Source organism: Delphinus delphis, chromosome 3, assembly GCF_949987515.2.
Source record: "Delphinus delphis chromosome 3, mDelDel1.2, whole genome shotgun sequence".
Classification (NCBI taxonomy): domain Eukaryota; kingdom Metazoa; phylum Chordata; class Mammalia; order Artiodactyla; family Delphinidae; genus Delphinus; species Delphinus delphis.
Window position 1 is genome coordinate 159,173,875 of NC_082685.1, and position 18,939 is coordinate 159,192,813.

The window sequence follows — 18,939 nt, forward strand, 5'->3', positions numbered from 1 at the left end:
AGCCTATGAAAACTGGTCAATTTGGAAAGTCAAAACACATTTAAATGGTTTGGGAGGATTTTAATAAAAACTGAGTTTTAGAATAGCATTTAACATATCATATAATTACAGATTCACATTCAAAAGTTGTTATTTAAGGTATAAACAGAGGTACATAATAAGACTTATAAATTATTGAGCTTGCAATTTTCCTTACTTATTTATTGAAAGATACCATTAAATAGAAATGCAATTTTATAGAGACAGCTAAAACTCATACAATTAGTGTTTCTTGAGGAAGTAGACAGACAGTTTTTTGGGGACAAGAGTCTACTAACATATGAAAGTAAGAAAGAAATGCTTGCGAATCTTATGTTTAAGTAAAGTGTATTATAACATGGTTACTCTAGGGCTGGGGTAACCACTGTTAAAAGGTATAAAAGCAAAAATAAACAAATGGAACCTATTTAAGCTTAAAAGCTTTTGCACAGCAAAGGAAACTTTGACAAAATGAAAAAACAACATACTGAATGGGAGAAAATATTTGCAAATGGTATGACTGATAAGGGACTAATGTCCAATATATATCAAAAGCTCATATAAGCCAACATCAACGAACAAACAAACAAACAAAACCCTAACTAACCAGATTAAAAAATTAAAAAAAGAACTGAATAGACATTTTTCCAAGGAGGAAATGCAGATGGCCAACAGGCACATGAAAAGATGCTCAACATCACTAATCATCAGGAAAATGCAAATTAAAACCACAGTAAGACTCACCTCACACCTGTCAGAATGGCCATCATCAAAAAGAACACAAATAACAAATGTTGCTGAGGGTGTGGATAAAAGGGAGCACTTGTGCACTGTTGGTGGCAATGTAAATTAGTGCAGCCACTGTGGAGAACAGTATGGAGGTTCCTCAAAAAACTAAAAATAGAACTACCATATGACCTAGCAATTCCACTCCTGGGTATATATCTGAAAAAAACAAAAACACCAATTCAAAAAGATACAGCACCCCAATGTTCATAGCAACATTATTTACAATTGCCAAGATATGGAAGAAACCTGTGTCTATCAACTGGTGAATAGATAAAGAAGATGTGGTGTGTATATATACAATAGAATAGTACTCAGCCATAAAAAAGAACAAAGTTTTGCCATTTGCAGCAACAAGAATGGACTTGGAAGGCATTATGCTAAGTGAAATAAGTCAGACAGAGAAAGACAAATACAAAAAGAACAAAGTTTTGCCATTTACAGCAACAAGAATGGACTTGGAAGGCATTATGCTAAGTGAAATAAGTCAGACAGAGAAAGACAAATACCATGTGATATCACTTATATATGGAATCTAAAAAATACAACAAACTAGTGAATACAACAAAAAAGAAGCAGACTCACAGATACAGAGAAAAAACCAGTGGTTACCAGTGGGGAAAGGGAAGAGGAAAGACAAGGGTGGGGGAGTAAGAGGTGCAAGCTATTAGATATAAAATACTGTACAACATGGGGAATATAACCAATATTTTATAATAACTACAAATGGAGTATAACCTTTAAAAATTGTGAATCACTATATTGTATGCCTGTCACATACAATATTGTACAGCACCTATACTTTAATAAAAAAAGGTAATATATCAAAGTATCTCTCTCTCTTCTTGTAGAGTTTGCAGAGAATCAGGGAGGAAGTTGTTCAAATGGTGATATTCATTAAGGGCATATTCCTAGAGGTTATAGACAGTTGCCACAAAGGCAGCAAAAGACCCTTCTGGTCATTGTGCTTAGACTAACCCAAGAGTTGGTCCACGTGAAGCACTTAGCACAGAACCAGGCACTCAGGCTAAGTGCTCGAGATGCTTAGCTATTATCATTATTATCCCAATAAAATTAATGGCATAAAAACTGCAGGTTGTCCGTTCCCACCTTAAGGTATGGTCCCCTTAATGATGTTGATTTACTACAGCATTAACGTATTATGAGAAGGAAAATCAAGGGTGTAACATTAATATTCTCCCTTGACTAAGCAGAAAATAAAATTTTGTTTAGCTGTTTATTAACATTAAGAAGTTTCATTAAAGCTGAGGGCATTTTATCCGGGAGAAATCCAAAGTGTGATTGGAGTCAAACTTTGACTGAGAAATTGTCTCTACTGTTCTAGAGATTTTTAAAAAATATTCTAAAATTGTTACTCTCCCATGAAACCTTGGGTAGATATAAAGACATTTGTGTCCATCAACCACTACTATTGTTTTTTTAACATCTTTATTGGAGTATAATTGCTTTACAATGTTGTGTTAGTTTCTGCTGTATAACAAAGTGAATCAGCTGTATGTATACCTATACCCCCATATCCCCTCCCTCTTGCGTCTCCCTCCCTCCCACCCTCCCTATGCCTCTAGGTGGTCACAAAGCACCAAGCTCATCTCCCTGTGCTATGCAGCTGCTTCCCACTAGCTATCTACCTTACGTTTGGTAGTGTATATATGTCCATGCCACTCTCTCACTTTGTCCCAGCTTACCCTTCCCCCTCCCCATATCCTCAAGTCCATTCTCTATGTCTGTGTCTTTATTCCTGTCCTGCCCCTAGATTCTTCAGAACCTTTTTTTTTTTTAGATTCTATATATATATATATGTTAGCATATGGTATTTTTTTCTCTTTCTGACTGACTTCACTCTGTATGACAGACTCTAGGTCCATCCACCCCACTACAAATAACTCAATTTTGTTTCTTTTTATGGCTGAGTAATATTCCATTGTATATATGTGCCACATCTTCTTTATCCATTCATCTGTTGATGGACACTTAGGTTGGTTCCACGTCCTGGCTATTGTAAATAGTGCTGCAATGAACATTGTGGTACATGACTCTTTTTGAATTATGGTTTTCTCAGGGCATATGCTCAGTAGTGGGACTCCTGGGTCATATCATCAACCACTATTATTGAGAGCTGGTTTTGAACATGGTAGAACTGAGCTAGGTGTTAATTTCTTCACAAAGAGTTAGTGAGTCATTTCTCTTTTCTGGATGATGTAGAGACTGCAGAGAATAAAGAAGCCAAGTTCCTTTCTATCCAGGAGCTTACGTTCCCATAGGGAGTGGAAGGTTAAGTAGAGACAATGTACAAATAATAATAAACAATGGCAATATACAATAAACAAAAAACAATGAAATGAAACGAAGACAGTAAACTCAGAGTGACTGTAGGGTTATGTGAGACGGGTGGAGTTGGCAAGTACCTTGGTGATGACAGGCCAGTGATGACATTTGAGCTGAGACCTGAATGCTGAGAAGGGGGCCAGTGGCCATGTTAAGATCTTTGGAAAGAACATTCCAGGCAGAGGGGTCAGTATGATAAACAGCCTCCAAAGATGGCTTCTGTCAATCCCTTCCCTTTCTATACGGGCATGCCACTCCTACTATCCAGAGGCAGTCTTTTTTTCCTTCACTGGCAGATGCAGCATGCCTGCTCCAAGCCTATCTTTTAAGCCCAGTAGCTCCTGCTTTCCTTCTTTGAAGCCAGCTGCCTTTTAAAAAGTTCAGCTGCTCTGAAACTGCCATGCTGTCAAGAAGCCCAAGTTATAAAGAGAGGCTTCACTGAGCACCATCTGGGTGAAGACTTCATCAGCTTTCCAGGCCAACCCAATTGAATGCCACCAAGTGAGTGAACACAAATGACAGAAAAGAAGAACCACTCAGCTGAGGCCAGTCAACACACAGAATCGTAAAAAAGATTAACGTGTTGTTTTAAGTCACTACTTCTGGGGATAGTCTGTTATGCATGGATGGATAATGAAAGCAATCAGAACAGAACAACTTAAGGAATAGGGTTTTTCTTTGTAGGGTGACTAAATTCCCGAAACGCAGAGCAGTGGGTGATAAAATCTCCCCAAGTTCTGAAGAGAGATACTAGAAACATCCCCTACAGGACTTGCTAGGAGGTGCACGTGGTGCTCATACCAGGAGGGTGTATAAGAAAAGGCTAGAGTCATCGAGTGCAGCATGCTTTGAAGTGTGTTTGCAGGGAAGAAAACGCAGCAGCGCTTCCCTATCTTTCTCCATGGGTAGAAGGGAATTAGTCCTGGTTCTTCCTCTAAGTCATTGGCAAGAGGCAGCAGCTGAACATTTTTTGGGGGTGGGGGGACGGGGGACGGGGGTGTTTGCAAGAAGGGAAAACTGGAATTCTAGTCTAGTCCAATCAAGTCCGTCTCTCAGGACTTGCTTACAGAAGCTCAGACACCAGCCTCCCAGCAAAGAAAAGCGAGGGGCACTTGGAGAATCTGGGATTTGAGTGGCAAGAAGTCGGTTCCCCAGGTTTGGGCTGGAAAAGTCTGAAGATAGGAAGCTGGCTGGGGAAACCGGCCATGGTAGAGCCAAAGGAGAGGGCAGCAGGGCGACACTGGCGGCTCCAGGGCTTGGCGGCGCCCCAGTGTGGGACAGTGCCCACCAGCCCTGTAGGCTCTGCAGAAGGCAGCACGGCCTGGAAGGACCCCGACCCACAGGCTTCCTGACTTCAAGGGAGAGGATTCCAAGGGTGTGCATAGGATGGGGCAGCTGGGGATGTAGGTCTGAATAACCGCTCCAAGAATGCATGGCTCACATCAGGGAACAGCACTCTACCAAGGCCCCTGTGGTTGGCAGCGGTGCTGCTGTCTCTGAAGAATGTATGGTGAGCCTTGCAGGGAAGAGCTAACACTTGGGTGTCAGCCCGGACTGAGGGCATTTGAAAGCCAGAGACAAATCAAGTTAAGACAACACAGGTCTGTTAACCAGCCGTCGCATCTTTCCCACAAATCCCACTCCTTGGGAACCTGTGCTGCTTCCTGAGCGGAGGGCTAGCTTCACACTGGGGGTGGGAACACATTTTTTATTTAGAAAATGAGCAAAAAGCTAAGAGCACTGTTGGGCATCGTTTTCACGGGAAGGGAAGAGCAGTTCAACAGAGTATTTTTCAGCCCAGTGGCGGGAGAAGAATAAAGCTCTTTTCTGACTGGACCCTCTGTCCCAAGTTTAGTCCATTCAGTTACAAGTTCAAGGGCCCTTAAAAAGAAATAGGTTTACTGGGGATCTGAAAGAAGGCATCTGTGGCGGGGAAATGATGAACAGAAATCAAGGGGGACGATGGTGTGAAATGAGGCTGGAGAGGGGAAGAGGATAGGGGTTGGGTCCTGTGTTCCTTGGTGGCCCTGGAGACGTGCCTGGATTTCATTCTGAGTGTTCTGAGTGTTTCGGAAAGCCACTGGAGGATTCTAGGCAGGAAAGTAAGAGGAAGTTATTTTTCAGAAAACTGGCTGCTCTCTGGGGAATTGGGTGGGAAGAGGCCATCGGAGGTATGGAGGGGAGAGATGAGAGACATCCAGAAGAATGTTCCACCACAGAGAGTGTCACCCTTCAAAGCATTTTGATACCTGGGAGAGGTAAGTGAGAGGTATATTTGGTTTTGTTATTTGGTGAATTAAAGGCCATCTAGACAGGTGGGGATTAGCCCGGTGTTATTTTTCAGTGCTTTGGACTGAATATATAAGCAGCTCTCAGAACCTATTGTGCCTATGAATCACGTGGGAGGTGGTTAATATACAAATTCCTGGGTCTCATTTGAGCTCTTCTCACTCAGCAGGGCCAGCACGGGGCCCTGGAACCTGCATTGTTAAGAGCATCAGGTTCTCATGCTGGTGGTTCAGGGATCCTGAAAAAGCCTGAACCCTTGCTCTGAAAGGGTCTCCACTTCCCTGCAATTTTGGTTTTCTCAGATGTCCAGTGAGCTCTGCACCCCGCATGTCAACACTTATTAAACATTTTATTTCACTGCATTCTATTTTTTCACCTCTTTTTTTTTTTCACCCCTGGAGCTTTAAACACTTTGAGGACTAGCTTTTTTCCCTCCTCTTTCTTTGTCTCTCTTTTTAATTTCCCTCCCCACAGAACATAATTCCAGGTGCATAAGTACTTTTAAACTGTTTCTAAAGCAATGCCCTGCTCACAGTGTAAAAGCATTTAAAGGACAATGTATCAATTACAAGCAGAACAATTAAGAGACAGAAGTGGTTTAGTGATACAAATAAAGGACTCATCTTCTTTAGGAAATAAAAGAAACACAGTCTCCAACCTTTCCCTCCCATAACCAAAGGCGTTCTAGGAGAATCGAGTTCTGAGTCAGGCAATAAATGGTAAATGAAGGACACCTTGCTTTTTTATCTACAACAAAATGGAATGCGCTCCAGGTACCTGGATAACCTTGATGCAGCAGGAAATGTATGATTCAATCATACGTGGGCATAATAATGCATATTGGTACAGACTAAAGTTCGTAAATGTTCCAAACTGTCCCAGACAAGATCATCCAGAGGCAGATGGGGGGAGACATTATCTCCTTGATGCTGACGAAGGCATGGAATCATTCAGGTCATTGATGGAGACAGAAGCAAAACGTGGGTGTTATAAGAAGTCTACCCTTTTCTTCCAAAAACAGCTTTGGTTTTTGTTTTTTTTCCACAAAAAGAAGTCCAAATGACTCTTGAAGAACAGAATATTTTTCTAACAAAATTTGTGTAGAAAAAAAATCAAGAATTAGTTCTATCTAGTCAAAGCACTTGATAAAAAAAGAAACGTGGACCTCAGAAAAGCACCACGTATGAGTGAAAAATAAATTTTTCTTCTCTTAATGATTGTTTTCCTAAGCCCAAAGACACTGTTAGTCAATGCAGACAAGTTCTCAAAGAAAATGTATTCACCCCAAACTGAGGCCACATTGACATAAGACAACTCATCAAAATATGGTGCTTGCCACACCTGGAGAGCAGGTGGGGTACATTATAAAAGCACCTGATCTTTTGTTGGGTATAAAAGTACCCTATCTTTTGTTCCACACCCCTGGGCCTCAGACAGGGAGATATGTGAACTGCATGTCCTAAGCTGAAAAGAATTCAACATACCTTGTGTCATTGCTTATTTGATTGCTACACACAGCATACAAGTGGAAATCAAATTGGTGTTCTGTCATTTCTGTTTCAGTAAAGCTAGAATAACATTCATCTGAAACACAACTAAAACAAGAACTAAACAAGAACTAAACAACTAAACAAGAACGACAACAAGTCATCTATCAGTTGCAGGCCAAAAACTGGATGGCTAATTGATACACATCTGGAAGATATTAGCAAGTTTTATGTGGGGAAAAGTAGTTCCCTAAATATCAATAATAACATCTTCTTAATGTGACTGAATTCCAAAGTAGAATATGGAATCTTTTGACGTTTATACCTACAGAAAAGGAGATCACTACTTCTTCCCTTTCTTGAGGAAGACATTTCTTTCAGGTAAAAATGAATGTCTGATAAAAAGTATTATTAATGTGAAAATATCACTTCCTCAGGTGTTATGTCATAACACAGTGTTAAGAAAAGCAGGGATCATGTACCACAATGTTCATTGCAGCTCTATTTACAATAGCCAGGACATGGAAGCAACCTAAGTGTCCATCAACAGATGAATGGATAAAGAAGATGTGGCACATAGATACAATGGAATATTACTCAGCCATAAGAAGAAACGAAATTGAGTTATTTGTAGTGCGGTGGATGGACCTAGAGTCTGTCATACAGAGTGAAGTAAGTCAGAAAGAGAAAAACAAATACCAATGCTAACACATATATATGGAATCTTAAAAAAAAAAAAAAAGGTTCTGAAGAGCCTAGGGGCAGGACAGGAATAAAGCCACAGATGTAGAGAATGGACTTGAGGACATGGGGAGGGGGAAGGGTAAGCTGGGATGAAGTGAGAGAGTGGCATGGACATATATGCACTACCATATGTAAAATAGATAGCTAGTGGGAAACAGACGCATAGCACAGGGAGATCAGCTTGGTGCTTTGTGACCACCTAGAGGGGTGGGATAGGGAGAGTGGGAGGGAGATGCAAGAGGGAACAGATATGGGGATATATGTATACGTATAGCTGATTTACTTTGTTATAAAGCAGAAACTAACACACCATTGTAAAGCAATTATACTCCAATAAAGATGTTAAAAAAAAAAACAGAAAAGGAGGGAAATATTTGACGAGCTAATCAAGTGGAAAAAAACCCCAAACTTCTTAATAATTGTTTATAATAGTTAGTTTGGTGCCTCAGTGGAAATAGCCTAAAAGGCTGCATTATTTCAATGGCATTAAAATCCAAGATGACGCAGAATAGTTTGAGATGATTGATCTATTATCTCAAAGTAATGTCTCCGCCAGAATCTGCTTGACAGTTTTTTTTCTTTCATTTTGTTTTAATATAATTCTTGTTTTTTCTTTTTTTTTATTGGAGTAAAATTGCTTTACAATGTTGTGTTAGTTTCTGCTGTACAATGAAGTGAATCAGTTATATGTATACCTATATCCCCTCTCTCTTGGTCCTCCCTCCCACATCCCTGCCCCGTCTCACCCATCTAGGTCATCACAGAGCACCAAGCTGAGCTCCTGTGCTATACAGCAGGTTCCCACTAGCTATCTATTTTACACATGGTTGCTAGATAGTTTTTACAAACTCCTCGAAAAGTGTCCAATTTGAAAAAAGAAATTGACGTGTCTGGACGATGTACAGAAGTATTTTGTCATTCAGTTCTTTTCTCAGAGGAAAATCTTTGGGACCAGAATGGTTTTTATTATTATGGTATCAGATTGATCAAGCCACTGGACCACAGGTTTTCAATTGAAAAAGGAATTTGTTTGATCTTGTTAATTAATATGATAGGCTCTAGACTATAGCGGGGCAAGCCAGGATCTAATCTCAGAAAAGGACCTTTCAGGGAACACACTTCATTACCTTCATTTCTATGGAATGCTTGCAAAGCAGCATGCAGACTTCAGCAAGGAGGAAATTCTTTAACCTGGTTATTTACAACATTTACCTTGGGGGGTGGGCAGGGTATCACAGTTTGTCCCTCCCTGTTTCCCTTAGTGCACATGAAATTCCCTTGAAATATTTACCTTTTTCAAAATAATATCTCCATTTGCCCTTCAGCTTAAAAGTCATAGAAACAACCTGACAGACAATAGAAAGCAACTACACAAAGACTGAGACTTTTAAAAATGGCACAAGCAAAATATGCTCTTTCTTTGATATCCCATGGTTTGAAATGATACGTGGTATCTGATGAGTGGTTGGAAATTTTCTGTCATCTAAAAAAGTTCAAGGACTTATCTGGCCAGGGAAACCAATGGATAAAAAAGAGAAGCAACTGTTTAATTTTGTTTGTTTTTGTAGCTAAATAAAGTGATTGTCCTAGATATGCTCAAATTTACCATCTGGCTCTCATTCCATATTCTCTTGTTTTAAAAAATCACTAGATCCAGGACTGCCTATCAGGCTATTCTGATTAAGAAGATATGGGAGGACAGATGGTAGAAGTATGTGGTGGAGAAAGTGATGGGGGACAGTGAACTACTTAAAATGAATGCTCTGCTGGTGTAGAGGCTGTCACATTATTGGGTGGAAACTCTAAGTTGAATGTCATGTCTAGAAAAATTCCTGTGCAAAAATTATCACTAACAGAGGGTAAAAATGTTTGATGAAAATGTGTGTACGTTAATATAAAAAATCTAATTATGTGTAGATCATTATTATTATTATTGCTTGTTGTAGTTAGTACTTCTTGAGAATGTATGCATTGGAGATTGCACTAATTTCTTACATGCACTATCTTATTCACCCTTTAAACAACCCTAAGAATCAAGTATTACTGCTACTTCATGTTTTCAGACCAAGAAACTGAGACTTCTAGAGTTCTACAACTTGCCCAAGGTCCATCAACTAATAAGCGGCTGAATGGGAGACACAAAACCAGTCTGATTTTGAAGTTCTTACCTACTAAGCACACTGCTTTCTGTAACTTTGAGTAATTGGGAATGCTGCCAGTTTGTATTTATCTACTTTAATCCTCCATTCAACTTGCTTTTCCCAATGTCAATCCTCTCCTTCCATTCTTCCTTTGATATATGACTTCAACTTGTCTGTGATTGAGGGAGTTTCCAAGTGATAACACATCCAATACAATATCAAATCCTAGATGTCATCTCACCAGTCCTCTACATTTTCCTTCCCTACGCTACCTCCTTACTTGCTGTATAAAACAGCATTTATCATTTTCTAGCCCGTCTCAGTTCTAACATGCATGATTAAGTTTGCCATTATCCTCAGGTCTTTTAGGACATTAATATTTGACTGACTTCACTCATCCATTGACAGTTCATGTTGTGAATTCTTTTTCAGTTCTCAGATATATTAGATTGTAACTTGCTAAGTTGAATTTCAGTTACTCTGTGGTTTTCTCCTCAATTTATTCCTCTGTCATTGCAGCAACTCCCAATTTAGAATCAGATTTCATTACTCTGGTGTTTTCACATTCTTCTCGGTTGCCAACAAAGATGTTAAACCAGACCAGACCTTCAAAGTGACCCCTTGGTTCCCGTTTGTATGCTCTTTCAGGGAGCCCATCCAGGAAGAGCTTAGAGTGAATATAAACTGTGAAACTGGATTGCAAGAAGCTTCTAAACTTGTTATCAAGGGTCAAAATAATTCCCCATGCAGTAATCAAATGGAAAACAGCTTGGACTAGAGCATGAAGTAAGAAGTAGAAAACCTAAGGAAAAGGATGAAATAATTTTAGATCTTGTTGCTAGAGATGACATAGGAGCAATGTCTATAGTGGACAGAATATGGTAACTAGTTTTAAAAATCTTTCTCCAATACCAAGAAATAGTTAATGTCGCATTACTTTCACAGCACAGGTCTTGTTTTCACCTCTTTAAAATCATGATACCAGAGGTGAATGTTATTGCCATTTACTTCAGAAGAATAATGAGGGACACAGTGACTGAACAAAGCCACACTCTCTTTGGCTTCAGACCAAGGTCCACTAATATACACTAGGTCTTGACAGGTGTCTGAAATTTGATGATGCAACTAGTGACTTGTACATAATAAGCATGCAATAAATATTTGTTTAATAAAATTCTTTATAATCAAATCAGAAACTCTGTCATGAAGAATTGAGATGTGTTTCTCTAGGATAGACCATACCTTGATCTTCCCTCACCTCCCCCTGATGTCTGTGGGGCATTTGATTCCTATTTATCGTACCTGAAATGAAGACTTGCTGTCCTAGTTGGCTGAGCTGCCATAACAAAATACTACAGACTTGGTGGCTTAAACAACAGACATTTATTTACTCCCAGTTCTGGAGGCTGGAAGTCCTAGAACCAAGTTCTATCAGGGCTGGTTTCCGGTGAGAGCTCTCTCCCTGATTTGGAGTTGGCCACCTTCTCTCTGTGACCTCACATGGCGTTTCCTCTGTATGTGTGTGGAGAGAGATCCCTGGTGTCTCTTCCTCTTCTTATAAGGACACCAATTCTATTGGATTAGGGCCCCACACTTATGGCCTCATTTAACCTTAATAACTTCCCTAAAGACCCAATCTCCAAATTTCACACTGGAGGTTAAGGCCTCAACATATGAATTTGGGGGGATGTAATTCAAGCCATAACACCTGCTGATGCTTCCCGTCACCTCCAAAGTTGAGATATAATCTGCTGTACATGTGTTACTACTCACCTGTTGCTAATGCTCCAGTCACAACCCTACTCTTCCTCCAGGGCTAAGAGATAGAGTCTCCATGTACTTAACACTCTTTACCACCTCATTGCAGGGCCAGGCTTCAGAAGACAGTGAGGTAGTTCTTAGCCTCATGAGCCTGGGTGACACCCTTGCCTGAGCCAGTGCTGCCTGAATGTTTACTTAAGAGATAGCAGTCCCTTGAGGAGAACCATGCAGACCCCCTGGCTACTGTAGTGGGTTGTGTAGTGTCCCCTAAAATTCTTGTCCATCCAGAGGAAATAGGGTTCTTGCAGGTGGAATCAAGTTAAGATGAGGTCATACTGGACTAGGGTGGGCCCTGAGTCCCATGAGTGGTGCCGTCATTAGGAGAGGGAGACACAGACACACAGAGAGTAAAGACAGCCTTGTGAAGATGGAGGCAGCAAGTACAGTGACGCTGCTACAAGCCACGGAATGCCAAGGATTGCTGGCAGCCCACTGCAGAAAATTCACGATTTGTTTCTTTCCCTCCACACGTTCCCATCCAATTCATCAGCAGCTCTCACTGAGGGTCTTTCTAGGATGTGTCCTGGATCTGACAACTTGTTGCTGTTTCTATTCTTGTTGACCTCATCTAAGCCATTGACAGCTTTCACGTAAGCTCTTGTGACAGTTTCTTAATTTGTTTCTCTGCTTTCACTTTTGATGACTTATGAACCATCCTGTGCACAGTGGCCAGTGCAATTTTTAAAAGTTTAAATCTCATCTCATCAGTTTCCTTCTTAAGACCCTACGAAGGCTTCCCGTAGTAATCAGGATGAAATCCAATCTCTTTTCCTGCTCACGATGCCCACTTTCTATGAGCTGCCAGCTTACATTGCCACTATCACCTAACACCCTCCCTGCTCATCCACTACATTCCAGCCACATCTGCCTCCTTCCATGCCAGGACTCATATTTCCTCTGCCTGGAGTGTTCTTCCTCCCAGATCTTCCCTTGCCTGCTTCCTATTGCCAGCATACTTGCTTAATTTAAATATTGCCTTCTTAGGGAAACCTCCTCCAGTCACACAATTTAAAATGTGAGATATAGAGCTTTCCTGGTGGTGCAGTGGTTGAGAGTCCGCCTGCCGATGCGGGAGACGAGGGTTCGTGCCCCGGTCCGGGAAGATCCCACATGCCGCAGAGCGGCTGGGCCCGTGAGCCATGGCCGCTGAGCCTGTGCGTCCGGAGCCTGTGCTCTGCAACGGGAGAGGCCACAACAGTGAGAGGCCCACATACCGCAAAAAAAAAAAAAAAGTGATATATACATATATATTTTATATATATATATACACACACACACACACACACACACACACAATGGAATATTGCTCAACCATAAAAAAGAATGAAATATTGCCATTTGCAGCAACATGGATGGACCTAAAGATTATCCTACTAAGTGAAGTAAGCTTGACAGAGAAAGATAAATATCATATGATATCACATATATGTGGAATCTAAAAAAAATGATACAAATGAACTTATTTCCAAAACAGAAATAGACTCACAGACATAGGAAACAGACTTATGGTTACTGAAGGGGAAAGGTGGGGAAGGGACAAATTAGGAATTTGGGATTAACAGATACACACCACTATGTATAAAATGGGTAAACAATAAGGATTTACTGTATAGCACAAGGAACTATATTCGATATCTTGTAATAACCTATAATGGAAAAGAATCTGAAAAAGATTATATACATAACTGAATCTCTTTGCTGTACACCTGAAACTAACACAATATTGTAAAGCAATTATAGTTTAAGAAAAAAAAAAGGAGTCACCATCTTGATCCATCCCATCAGGTCTCTCAAGAGCACTTTGTCACCATCTGACATTTTTTGTGTGTGTATTTGTTTGCTTGTTTTCCTGCTTTACCTGTAATGTAAGATCCACAAGAGCAGGTAATGTTTCTGTTCATACAAACAGTATGAACATGGTGTGACACAGAGTAGTTGCTGAGTAAAAATATGAGTGAATAAATGTAGGGTGGAAGAAATTGTCACAATTGTATTCATGGAGGTTGCCAAGGATCATTCAAACTTCCATTCACAGCTGAATGATTACAGAAAGCATGGGCTATGTAGGCTAGTAACACATAAAAGTATTGCAGGGCTTCTCTGGTGGCGCAGTGGTTGAGAGTCCGCATGCTGATGCAGGAGACATGGGTTTGGGCCCCGGTCCAGGAGGATCCCACGTGCTGCGGAGCGGCTGGGCCCGTAAGCCATGGCCGCTGAGCCTGCGCGTCCGGAGCCTGTGCCCTGCAACGAGAGAGGCCACAACAGTGAGAGGCCACATACCGCACCAAAAAAAAAAAAAAAAAAAAATTGCAGTAAATGGTAATGAGACCCACCTTTCTTTTGTTGAGAAGATCTCCTATAGCCAACCCTCGGCTTTGCCGACAACCATTACATTATCCAGTTTTGCAACATGCTTAGTCTTACATCATCCTGAATATTTCACTTATTCAACCCTAATAAGTTATCAGCATTGCCAAGTTATATATTTTGCCTGCCTCAAGGGCAAAAAGATAATTAAAATTATGTAAAATACACAAGTAATAGATTCCATGGGATTGGGCAAAAAAACTTTCTTTGACTGGTCAATGATGCCTGAAATTCCTTTACTGAGGCAAAGTTTTACATTCTAAATCAGAGATAAAGTTTCAAGATAAAAGACCTGGGAAGAGGCTTAGTGGGCAAGCACTTATTTGGTACCTGAAAAGGGGGATGGGGGAAAACGCCTTTAAACGCAAAAGTTGAAGAACGTCAGTTTTTGCCTGTGGCTTCTGGCAGGTGGATTCTTAACCGTTACACAACCAGGGAAGCCCCCGTTTGCAATTTTTATTCTGGTAGAGAGGTGCAAATGTGGGTCATGAGAGCTCTATAATTCTGAATTGTTGGCACATAAACATATAATACTCTGTTACGCATCATAACTGCCTGTGAATCCCTTCCTTCCCTTGTTTTGGTCAAATTTCATTCTTCCTTTGCCCATATAGAGTCTTTTCATCATTTTCTCCAGATCTTGATATTCCGCGTTGCCCTATAAAATTTTTCAGGCTGTTTCTTATGTGTGAATAACATATTTCTCTTAGGCTTTTCTCAGCAAAATCCTTCCCTTGCAAATTTGTTTTCAGAATTATGTTTCATCAGATCTTTTGAATCTGATCCCCTAGTAAAATTCTCCCCCTTGGAGGAGAAGACACGCGAGGTGGGTCAGGGAAGAAGAGAAATGAGATAGAACGTCAGTAACATCTCATCCGTAAAGCTCGCCTTCCTCTGGACTCATGTTTCTGACTTATTTGGTCTATTTCCTATTGTGTCCTTCAACCGCAGTCCCAGTGGACAAAGGCTGTCCCTTCCTTTATGTTCTCAAAAGCACTCTATAAATAACAAGAACACCTGTTTTCTGTTTTGCTGTCATTTTCTAATGTTATCTGAATTGCGTACCTTACACGTATTTTTTCGCAGTGATAAATATCCACAACGTCTTGATATGACATCTGTTTTCAATGAGGGACCCAGAGCTGATGTTAGTTCAAGTGTTCAGAGCACACAGCACAAAGCCCAAGACATGGCTCTAAAGGTAGGAGCTGTGCATCCTTACTCTGTACTTGAAATTGAAATTCAGACCATATTTTATCTGAGAACCTCTATTTTATAGTAAGAAAAGGAAAAAAAACAAGGTGAGGGTTGTATTGGAACTCAAAAATAAAAATAGATGTTCATAGAAATGAATAAGATAAGGGATACAGATTCACTTTGTAAAATATATTCATGTACAAATATAAAATAATAATGTTATACTGACAGTTGATTTTTTTTCACCTTCAGACTAGATGATTGTTTTAATCTTTCAGAGAAAATTTCTTTGAATTTCCTACCATGTAAAAGAGGGAGGAGGGTGGTAAAAGGCAGTAAAACTAAGCAAACTTAGCTTTCTCCTTCTATGATTGTGATTGGTGGTTGTCGTAGCTTGCTAAAGAAAATGGATGGAGAATTTACTCACTTATTTTCATAATATGTTTGAGTATTATTTTATTATCTTTATTTCCTCAAGTTATGAATAAGCCAGTCATGATTGTATATGTCCAGTCTATGTCCTGCTCTCAGAAAGTATCTTCTCCTTGACATGTCACTAATAATCAATGCTATTAGTTAAAATTTATTATTCAATATAAATTAAATTCTTTAATTTATATTGTCAAAAGTTACTGAATATTGGAATAGTTTAAAAAAATTTTTTTTTATCTTGGTTAAATCTTAACATCTCTGAGAAGATGGAGAAGCAGATGTGTTATACCCACTTTAGGGATGGGCAAACTGAGGGCCAGGGAAATTTACACCTAAGATTACAATCAGTGGTGTGTTGTTAGATGTTTAAACACCAGCTCTCCTGGGGAGAGGGGAGGGAACCCCAAGTCCCTGAATTGTATCATTTACCAGTTCTTGTGATGTAAATACTCCCACCGTGGCTGATCCAAGCTACCCATGTGAGGTCACTGACATGAGGTTGGAAGAGATGGACATAATTGGTTCTTGCAACAGTAGCTCAGAACCCTAATGCTTCATGGCAACTGACTGCAGCATCTTTAAGAGTGCTTTTCACTCTTCTAGGTTATTTTGAGTGAAATTAAAATAACCAAGAGCCAGCCTAAGCAAAAAACCCAAAAAACAACAAAAAAGGAAGAACGCATAGGATGTGTGTGGTGTAAGGTGGTGTCTCGTGGAACACAAAGAAGAGCTGACCCACTGGACCTCTTGATGTATGAGGACCATGGTAGCTCTGAGGGCCTCTGCAGTGGAATGGGGGGGGTCTTCCCTCTGGAGTGCTGCCATTTATTTCCCTCAATTACTGATAACTCCTAATTCTCTCGTCTGCGATCAAAGTCCAAACTCCGAGGGGAGATCGTCCAGTTGGTCCAACTTGGGTCCATCGTCCAGAGCCAGGGGAATCCACGGCACAGATGCTGCTGCTGGGGCCTCACCATCATGATACATGCAGTTTCTAGAGAAGCACTTCAAGCTCCTCTGCATTTAGGAATTAGGTACCTGGTGTGTGCTATTGCTGGGTCATCCAAGCACCCCTTTTCCAGACAATACAGTGTCAACATGTCCATATTTGAGGTCACGCTTCTCAGGCTCCTGCGTTCTTAGCCTAAATTGTAAATATAATCACCACCAGCATCCCCTGTATACAACCATCGGGGAAGAGGAGAAAAGAGAAAGAGAACTTCTGTTTTAAAATGGGGAAGGAAATAAAAAAGAGAGACTTTCAGTTAAACGTGTAGATTTGATTACAAATGTACAAACAATTCTGCCCTTGCAAAATCTCATTAAGATAATTAGAGAGCTTTTGAAAAGGAAAAAAAGCTCATAGGATAAAAAGAATAGAAGTAAAGAGAATACCAACATAATTTTGGAAGCTGGAAAGGAAACCAGCGAGTGGTAACTGAATTAGCAATGCAGAGGAAATTGAAATAAAAATCGGAGAGGCAAAGCCAAGTCAAGTTTTATCACAGAAGTCCAGGAATGGACATTTTTGGAAATGGAAAACACCATAGGCCTCCAAAAATGGGGTGTTCAGCGTGGGGTTGAAGACGACAGATTGTCTCCAAGTATTTATAAGCAGTTACCATCCTCCTCTGCACATCCCCTTCCCGTTCCGTCCTGATTCCAGCTCTTTTTACCTGGCAGAAGACTTGAGAATTCGTCTATGAAGAATCTGAAACAGGAAATCCAGGCTCGGGAATTCCTGGCTGAGGATGGGGACACTGAAAACAAGGGCATTAAGTGAAACGCTAGACACTTTACGTGGACAGTTAGACCTCCCGACCCCTTTTCGCTACTGGGCTCCAGAATTCTTGCCGCTAGATGGATATCTCTGAGAAAGGAAGCAGCTCCTCGCAGCTGAGAATCAGCTAGCTGCTGGGGTGGTGAGGGGCCGGGCTGTGGCCGGAACAGTCACACAGGAACTCCCACACAGCAAGGCCCCTTGCTTGGGGTTTCCTGCAATTGCCGCCGTGAAATTCTTCAGTTTTAATTCAATCGAATGCGTGCCGCGTAAGCGGAGCCTAAGGGACGAGGACGTATGCACCATGGGCTCGGAAGCAGGTGCAGATCCACCTTCCAACAGGTTTCCCTCCTGCCTCCCCAGAAGCAGTTCTCCTGGGCCCCTGGGCCCCACTCAGCCTGCCTCTCCATGGCCCTAACCTGTGAGTACTGCTGCCCTCTGCCCGGGACGGAATCCCGTGGGTCAGCTGGGGAAGGCAGCCCTCCAGCCCATCAGGGCCCTGGGCACAGGTAGGGGAGGGTCAAGTTCAGGCAAGATCCCCTGGCAGGCAGTGCCAAGGAGCGTTTGGTGAGTGGCCTTGCAGAATCCCTTCCTCCTTATTCAGGTACCACCAGCACAGAAGTGCAATCCATTGGAAGGGGTGGGGAGGGCAGGGCATGGGGGCATGTCTGCTGCAGGCTGTGCCTTCTTGTCTTTTTTTTTCCCCCACACTTTTATTTATTTACTTTTCAATAAGTTTAAATCCTTGACGTGTACAACATCACACGGATTCTGTGTCCAGTGGCCTAAGCAGGAAGGTTGCTTCGGAATTTGGCACAAACCATGCCACTGTTTCCATGAGCACGAGTTACCTTTCCGCAGATTACTCTGGTTTTGTTAGGTTTTCCACCAGGAATTACTGTGTTCTTTGCTTTGTACACATAAGCACATCTCTTGCCTAGATAGAATTTGGTTTCATCTCAAGCATATACACCTTCAATTTGCAGGAGATCTGTGTGTTCCCTCTGGTTCCGTAGACCCCACTTATAGCCAGCAAAAATGGCCTTGGACCACAGCCGTCCAGACATATTTGTCATTTTAGAAGTCCTCCACAGGGTCCAAGATGGCTGAAAGAGTGTGCCTTATTTTCTTATTTAGCTATTTAAGAAAATGAAGAGTCCTAAAGCTAGAACCATAAATAACGCCATCAGGATTCTCTTCTATGTTCATTAAAATGTGGAAGAAACAGACAAAGCCAGTTTGTTCTTATGTGAGTGCCCACAGTAAGGGAAGTTCAGAACTGCAGAACAGAAATCAGACTTGCATGATCAGACATGGGAAACTGCTGGAATGGATGGTTAAACAGACATTCTCTTGGTTTCAGTTGGGTTTGAAATAAGCTATTGAGTACAGTTAAGAAAATTTTTAGTGTAGACACCGAACATGCACAAAGAACTTCTATGGATTATCTAATTTGGAGAGACAGAGGGAGAGACACCACATGGTGGTTGGTCTGCCTGATATTGTACCAAAGAACACGTGCTCTTAAGTG

The 18,939-nt window shown here is 41.1% G+C and overlaps 1 pseudogene; it reads right to left on the reverse strand.

Annotated features, from left to right (window-relative positions):
• Positions 1–18,145: 18,145 nt before the first annotated feature.
• Positions 18,146–18,484, reverse strand: LOC132422311 (large ribosomal subunit protein eL33 pseudogene; annotated as a pseudogene).
• Positions 18,485–18,939: the final 455 nt, after the last annotated feature.